The sequence below is a fragment of the Furipterus horrens genome, unplaced genomic scaffold (assembly GCF_987537825.1).
Source record: "Furipterus horrens unplaced genomic scaffold, mFurHor1.1.pri manual_scaffold_1, whole genome shotgun sequence".
Lineage (NCBI taxonomy): Eukaryota > Metazoa > Chordata > Mammalia > Chiroptera > Furipteridae > Furipterus > Furipterus horrens.
The window spans coordinates 158,891,600-158,899,740 of record NW_028327171.1 but is presented as its reverse complement, the minus strand read 5'-3'; the positions used below and the strand labels follow the sequence as shown (position 1 = coordinate 158,899,740).

Here is an 8,141-nt window from a genome sequence, read left to right as displayed (position 1 = left end):
CTTGTATACCGCAGAGAGGGGAGGAAAGTTTGGGGGTGAAAGTACATTCTTGAGGAGCGCAGGCACAGAAGTGCGCTCGCCCACTCGTCAACCCTCCCGTTGGGTCACACGGGTGTGCATAGGGAAGTACCCTCATTCACTGGCCCAGGTGCGCAGGGCCGCGCGTCTAGGTGACCCTCGGACACACCCCAACAGACATAAGATCAGTGCCTCAATGGGTGCAGGGAGGACCCGCTGGACATGCAAAAGACCGTGCGCAGACACCCCTGGCCAGCTCCAGTGGGCGCCAGGCTGGAGCGCAGACCACTTGCTCAGGCTCTGCTCATGCCCACCCAGGCGGGTGCGGGAACTGCGGACAACTGCGGCTCAGGAACAGTGGGCCACAGTGACTCACAAAGTTCACTTCCACTGTGCACAAGTGTAAGGAACAGGAACCTCTGGCCCTCTTCATTAGACCAGCTGTGGATGCAGAAAAAGAAGACACACAAAGGCTGAACTGAGTAAAAACATTCCTTTTATATATTTTTTAAATTTTTATTTCTATTTTAGTTTTTTATTTGTATTTTATTTTATTTTAATTTTTTAACTTCTTATTTTTAATTTTAAATTTAATTTTAATTTTTACTTTTTTAATAAATTTTTTTCCTTAAAAAACTATATCTTTAGCTCCTCCACCCCCTGCGTCCCCCCACTCCAGGCCTGGTTAGCAGTCGGACCAAGTTCTCCCCACCTCGGCTTTCCACCTGGACTCTATTTCGCAAGACTCGGCTTCCGGAACGAACGTAGCCACCGTTTGCTGGCCAGACACTAGGATGGCTCCCAAACTCTCCGAATCTGTGGAGGGGCTCTGCGCCAGACGGCAACCAGAGCTTTCACAACAGCCAGTTTGGCAAGGCTGGCACGTTCTATAGCCACGCGCTGCAGCTGATGCTGGAGCGAGGTGCTTTGGACCCTAAAGAAGAGTGTTCTCTACTCCAACCGAGCAGCATGCCACCTGAAGGATGGGAACTGCAGGGACTGCATCAAAGATTGCACTTCAGCACCGTCCTTAGTTCCCTTCAGCATAAAGCCCTTTCTGCGGTGAGCATCGGTCTATGAGGCTCTGGAGAAGTACACCCTGGCCTATGTTGACTATAAGACTGTGCTGCAGATTGATGACACCGTGCTGTCAGCCTTGGAAGGTGTCAACGTAATGACCAGAGCGCTCATGGACTCACTCGGGTCCGAGTGGTGCCTGAAGCTGCCCTCTATCCCTGTGGTGCCTGCTTCAGCTCAGAAGAGGTGGGATTCCGAAAATCACAAAGGGAGGAATAAAAACAAATCTAAAGAAACCACAACTGCCAAGAGCAGAGTGCCTTCCTCTGTGGATGTGGAGAGAACCTGAGTTCTGAAGGAAGAAGGCAATGAGCTAGTAAAGAAGGGAAACCATAAGAAAGCTATTGAGAAATACAGTGAAAGCCTCGCGTTTAGCAACCTGGAATCCTCCACGTACAGCAACAGAGTGCTCTGCCATTTGGTCCTGAAACAGTACAAGGAAGCAGTGAAGGACTTGCACAGAAGCCCTCAAGCTGGATGGAAAGAACGTGAAAGCATTTTACAGATGGGTCCAAGCCTACAAGGCTCTCAAGGACTATAAAGCCAGCTTCGCAGACATCAACAGCCTCCTGAAAATCGAGCCCAGGAATGGCCCTGCACAGAAGCTGCAGCAGGAAGTCAACCAGAACTTAAACTAAAACCCCAAAAGGGCAGCAGGAAACCTCTGCCAGACGATCTTCCTCTGTGCCTACTCCTGGGACCCAGCATGCCCCAGTGAGCACTATCCTCTGTCCATCAAAGAGGTAATGGCCTCCCATTCCTTAAGAGGCTTTGTTCAAATGAAGCTTATTGTAGCCGAAAACCAGACCATGTTTTGCTGGAAAGGTCCCCTGCTATGCTGAAGCCCTGTTCTCCATTCTCCCTGCCTTGGACAGTTAGCGGATCCCACAGACAGGTCCCTAGCAAAGCTCTGGGTTCTGTCCCTGCCCCAAGCATGTCCCAGGTTGAAAAAAAAGAAGAAAAGAAAAAGCTGTATCTTTAATTTGTTTCATACAATCTCTCCTTCTCGTCCTTCCTTTTTAATTGTTGTTTGTTTGTTTGTGTGTCTAGTTTAGGCTCCCTTTCACACTAAATAAATAGAATATAACTACTATATAAATCTAATATTATACAACCCCACTTTATTACTATATTCTGGATTCTTCTCTCCTTTTCTTCTATCATTATTAACATACAATATAAATATTACCTACTGTCTTGCATAGTCTCAACTATTATTAATCTATCATCCCCTTTCTCAAAAATCATATTTTTCCTCCTTAAAAACAACTCATCTATTCTTCCTATAGTATAAAATCTCTAATCTCTCAACATTTATATTAATACTGGCTCATTGGCTGACAATAGCGGGATAGATGGTGGGGGATATTTTTGAGGGTGTGAATCTCCTGCCTGGGCTGTGTGTTTATGTTTTTAACAGCATCTCCACAAAAGAACTCAAGACAAAGTGGATAGAATGACTCTCAATCAACTAGCCAGAGGGAAGATCCTACCAAAGAGCATCTGAAATATAACCAGACAGCATAAATAAACGACATAAAGGGTACCCCAAGAACATCAGGCTCAAGAGATCAAAGAGACTGCACCACTGAAAGCCCCAGATCGCCTATAAAGAATCTCATACCACAAAGGTGGGAAATCAAAGCAGGCAGACAAATCCAAAAAACAAAAACAAGAAGAATCCAACATGGTAAGACGCAGAAACAACCTCTCAATGAAAAGAAAAGAGGAATCCCCAGAAAGAAAGGTAGATGGAATAGACATAGCCCAAACGTCAGACACAGAATTTAAAACAATGGTGGTGAAGAAGCTCAATAAACTCAACAACCTCAAAAACAACTATGACAACTTCCAAGGAAGTTACCAACAGTTCCAAAAAAATTACAGGGAACTTGCAGAGAACTACACCAGCATAAGAAAGGACATAGAAACTATTAACAAGAACCAGAAAGAAATGAAGAATACAATCTCTGAATTGAAAAACACAGTAGAATCAATCAAAAGCAGACTGAACAAAGCAGAGGATCAGATCAGTGAGCTAGAGGATAATGTAGAAAAAATTCCCAAACAGTACAGCAAAATGAAAAAAGATTGAAAAAGTACAAAGAAGATGTAAGGGAATTACAGGACAGCACAAGGAAAAACAACATAAGAGTCATTGGAATTAAAGAGGGAGAAGAGGAACAAGGAGTAGAAAAAATGATAGGAGAAATAATGACAAAAAATTTTCCCAACCTGATGAGAGAAAAAGCTATGCAAGTTCAGGAAGCACAGAGAGTTCCAATGAAGAGGAACCAAAAAAAAAAAAAAAAAAAAAGCCCACTCCAAGGCATTTCATAATTAAAATGGCAACATTCAAAGACAAAGAGAGAATCCTGAAAGTAGCAAGAGAAAAACAGCAAATAACATACGAAGGAGCTCTGATAAGGCTATCAACCGATTTCTCAACAGAAACACTACAAGTCAGGAGGGAATGGTCAAAAATATTTCAAGCAATGAAAAACAAAGGCCTACAACCAAGAATATTCTACCCAGCAAGGCTCTCATTCAAAATGGAAGGTGAAATAAGGAGTTTCTCAGACAGAAAAAGACTAAAAGAATACATCTCCAGCAAACCAGCATTGCAAGAGATGCTAAAGGGAATGTTCTAAGAAAAAAGAAGAGAAAAAAAAAGGGGGGGAGAGGAAGAGAGGTACAAAGGAAAATGAATAAATACATGTCAATAATAACCTTAAATGTAAATGGAATAAATGCTCCAATTAAAAGATATAGGGTAACGGAATGGATAAGAAAATAGGACCCACGTATTTGCTGTCTACAAGAAACACACCTCAAAACAAAAGATTTACATAGAATGAAAGTAAAGGGATATAAAAAAGTATTCCAAGCAAACGGACATGAAAAAAAAGCTGGCGTGGCAGTCCTCATATCAGACAAAATGGATTTCAAAGCAAGGGCAATAAAAAGAGACAAAGAAGGATATTTTATAATACTTAAAGAAACAAACCATCAAGAAGATATAACACTGATAAACATATATGCACCCAACATAGGAGTAGCCAAATACATAAAGAAAATACTAGAAGACCACAAGAAGGATATTAACAGCAACACACTCATAGTAGGGGACCTTAACACTCCACTATCAACAATAGACAGATCTTTGAAGCAAAGAAACACCAAGGATATACAGGCATTGAACAACACAGTAAACCACATGGACTTAACTGATATATATATAGAACTTTTCACCCCAAAGAAGCACAATATACATTTTTTTGAATTGCACATTGGACATTTTCAAAGATAGACCACATGATAGGACACAAAACAAGCCTCAACAAATTCAAGAAAATTGAAATCATATCAAACATCTTTTCAGACCACAATGCCTTGAAACTAAAAATCAACCTCAGAGAAAAAAAATCAAAGACATCCAACCTCATGGAGAATGAATAACATGCTATTAAATAATGAATGGGTTAACAATGACATCAAAGAATAAATCAAGAAATTTCTAGAAACTAATGACAATGAACACACAACAGTCCAAAACCTATGGGACACAGCAAAAGCAGTCCTAAGAGGGAAGTTCATAGCAATACAGGCATATCTGAAAAGGATAGAAAAATCTCAAATAAAAAATCTAACCCTAAAGCTACAAGAACTAGAACAACAACAACAAATAAAGCCTAGGGCAAGAAAAAGGAAGGAAATCATCAAGATCAGAGCAGAATTAAATGACATAGAGACTAAACTAACAATTCAAATAATAAAACTAGGAGCTGGTTCTTCAAAAAAATTAAAAAAAAAAATCGACAAGCCTCTAACCAGGATCATCAAGAAAAAAAGAGAGCAGACCCAAATAAACAAAATCAGAAGTGAAAGAGAAGAAATCATGACTGATACCACAGAAATACAAAGGATTGTAAGAAATTACTACAAACAGCTGTATGGCAAGAAATTTCACAACCTAGAAGAAATGGACAAATTTCTAGAAACAGGTAACCTTCCAAAACTGCATCAAGAAGTAGAAAGTCTCAACAGACCAATAACAAAGAAGGAAATTGAAACAGTAATCCAAAATATCCTGGCACACAAAAGCCCTGGACCGGATGGCTTCACAGGCAAATTTTACAAAACATTTAGGGAAGAACTAACTCCTACCCTCCTCAAACTATTCTAAAAAATCCAAGAAGAGATAAAAGTCCCAAACTCTTTCTATGAAGCCAGCATTACCCTAATTCCAAAACCAGGTCAAGACACAACAAAGAAAGAAAACTACAGGCCAATATCATTGATGAACATAGATGCTTAAATCCTCAACAAAATATTTGCAAACAGGATCCAGCAATACATCAAAAAGATCATACACCACGATCAAGTGGGATTCATCCCAGGGATGCAAGGATAGCTTAATATTTGCAAATCAATAAACATAACACACCACCTAAAGAAAATGAAAAACAAAAATCACATGATCATATCAATAGATGCAGAAAAAGCATTTGATAAAGTACAACACCCATTTATGATGAAAACATTCAGCAAAATTGGAATAGAGGGAGCATACCTTAACATAATTAAGGCAATATATGAGAAACCTGAAGCCAACATCATACTCAATGGACAAAAACTGAAAGCATTCTCCCTGAAATCAGGAACAAGACAAGGCTGTCCACTATCTCCACTCCTATTCAACATAGTGTTGGAAGTCCTAGTCACAGCAATCAGACAAGAAAAAGAAATAAAAGGCATCCAAATTGAGAAAGAAGAAGTAAAACTATCATTATTTGCAGATGACATGATAGTATATCTAGAAAACCCTATAAACTCCACTAAAAGACTTCTCGATATGATAAGTGAATTTGGCAAAATAGCAGGGTACAAAATAAATATACAGAAATATAAGGCATTTCTGTACCCCAACAATAAAATATCAGAAACAAAGACAGATAAAAAAATACCATTTACTATAGCAACAAGAAAAATAAAGTACCTGGGAATAAACTTAATCAAAGGGATAAAAGACCTGTACTCTGAAAATGATGAAACACTGCAGAAATAAATTAAGGAAGATACAAATGAATGGAAGTAAATACTATGTTCATGGATAGGAAGAATCAACATCATCAAAATGGGCATACTACTCAAAGCAATTTACAGATTCAATGCAATCTCTATTAAAATACCAATGACATATTTCACAGACCTAGAACAAATACTCCAAAAATTCATATGGAACCAAAAAAGACCTTGAATAGCCAAAGCAATCTTGAGCGAGAAGAACACAGCAGGAGGAATCACAATATCAGACATCAAACAATACTACAAAGCCACTGTGATCAAAACAGTCTGGTACTGACATAAGAACAGACATATAGATCAGTGGAACAGAATAAAGAGTCCAGAAATAAACCCAGGCCTCTATGGTCAACTAATATTTGATAAAGGAGGAAGGAACATAAAATGGAGTGAGAAGAGCCTCTTTAACAAATGGTGCTGGGAGAACTGGACAGGGATGTGCAAAAAATTAAACTAGACCACCAACTTACACCACACACAAGAATAAATTCAAGATGGACCAAAGACTGAAATGTAAGCCGTGACACCATAAATGTCCTAGAGGTAAACATAGGCAGGAACATTTCAGATATCCCACATAACAATATCTTCACGGATACATCTCCTAAGGCAAGAGAAATAAAGGAAAAAATAAACAAATGGGACTACATCAAACTAAAGAGTTTCTGCTCAGCAAAATAAAACATCACCAAGATGAAAAGGAAACCAACCATATGGGAAAACATATTTGCCAATGACTTCATAGACAGAGGACAGATCTCCAAAATATATAAAGAGCTTATATGACTCAACATCAAGAAAACAAACAACCCAATTAAAAAATGGGCAAAGGACCTGAACAAACACTTCTCTGAAGAGGACATACAGAAGGTCCATAGACACATGAAAAAATGCTCAACATCATTAGCCATCAGGGAGATGCAAATAAAAACCACAATGAGATACCATTTTACACCAGTCAGAATGGCCATCATCAACAAATCAACAAACAACAAGTGCTGGCGAGGATGTGGAGAAACGGGAACCCTACTGCACTGTTGGTGGGAATGCAGACTGGTGCAGCCACTATCAAAAACAGTATGGAATTACCTCAAAAAACTAAAAAGGAACTGTCTTTTGAACAAGCAATTCCACTGCTAGGACTATACCCGAAAAATCCTAAAACACTAATTTGAAAGAACTTATGCACTCCTATGTTCATAGCAGCACTGTTTGCAATAGCTAAGTGCTGGAAACAGCCTAAGTGCCCACCTGTAGATGAGTGGATCAAAAAGCTGTGGTACATTTACAAAATGGAATACTATGTAGCAGAGAGAAAGAAGGAACTCCTGCCATTTGCAACAACATGGATGGAACTCGAGAGAATTATGCTTAGTGAAATAAGCCAGGCAAAAAAAGAAAAATACTATATGATATCACCTAATACAGAAAACTAAAGAACAACACAAACAAAAGAACTAAATAGAACAAAGAGTAGAATAGCAGTCAATAGGGGTGAGGGGGGAGGGAGAGAATGGGGATAAGTAAGGGAAGGGTTTAGTCAAGGAATGTGTATTAATGACTCATAGACATGGACAATGGGGAAAAATATGATTGTGGGAGAAGGAGTGGGCTGGGTTGGGGAGAGCAATGGGTGGTAAATGAGACAACTGTAATTGAAAAACCAAAAAATTAAGTTAAATTTAAAAAAAAGAATTGATATATCTATGTAATTATACTTGTTTGTCATATTTTTGATATTTCAGATGGTATTTTGTATTTAAAAGTAAAAGATTTTAATCTAGACACTATTTTTTAAAAAATTTTATTGTTGAATATTTAATCTTCACTTAGAAATTATTTCATGAAAAAGAATGAGTATAATATACTCTACCCTCTGGAGAAATTATCTCAATGCCTCTTCTGTTATTACCTAATCTGGAGTAGAAGAGTTAAATTATTTGCTCAAGATAATAATAAGC

The 8,141-nt window shown here is 38.7% G+C and overlaps 1 pseudogene; it reads left to right on the top strand.

Moving 5' to 3' along the window:
• The first annotated feature begins 812 nt into the window (after positions 1 to 812).
• LOC150022132 (mitochondrial import receptor subunit TOM34 pseudogene) lies at positions 813 to 1,872 on the top strand (annotated as a pseudogene).
• The last annotated feature ends 6,269 nt before the right edge of the window (positions 1,873 to 8,141 follow it).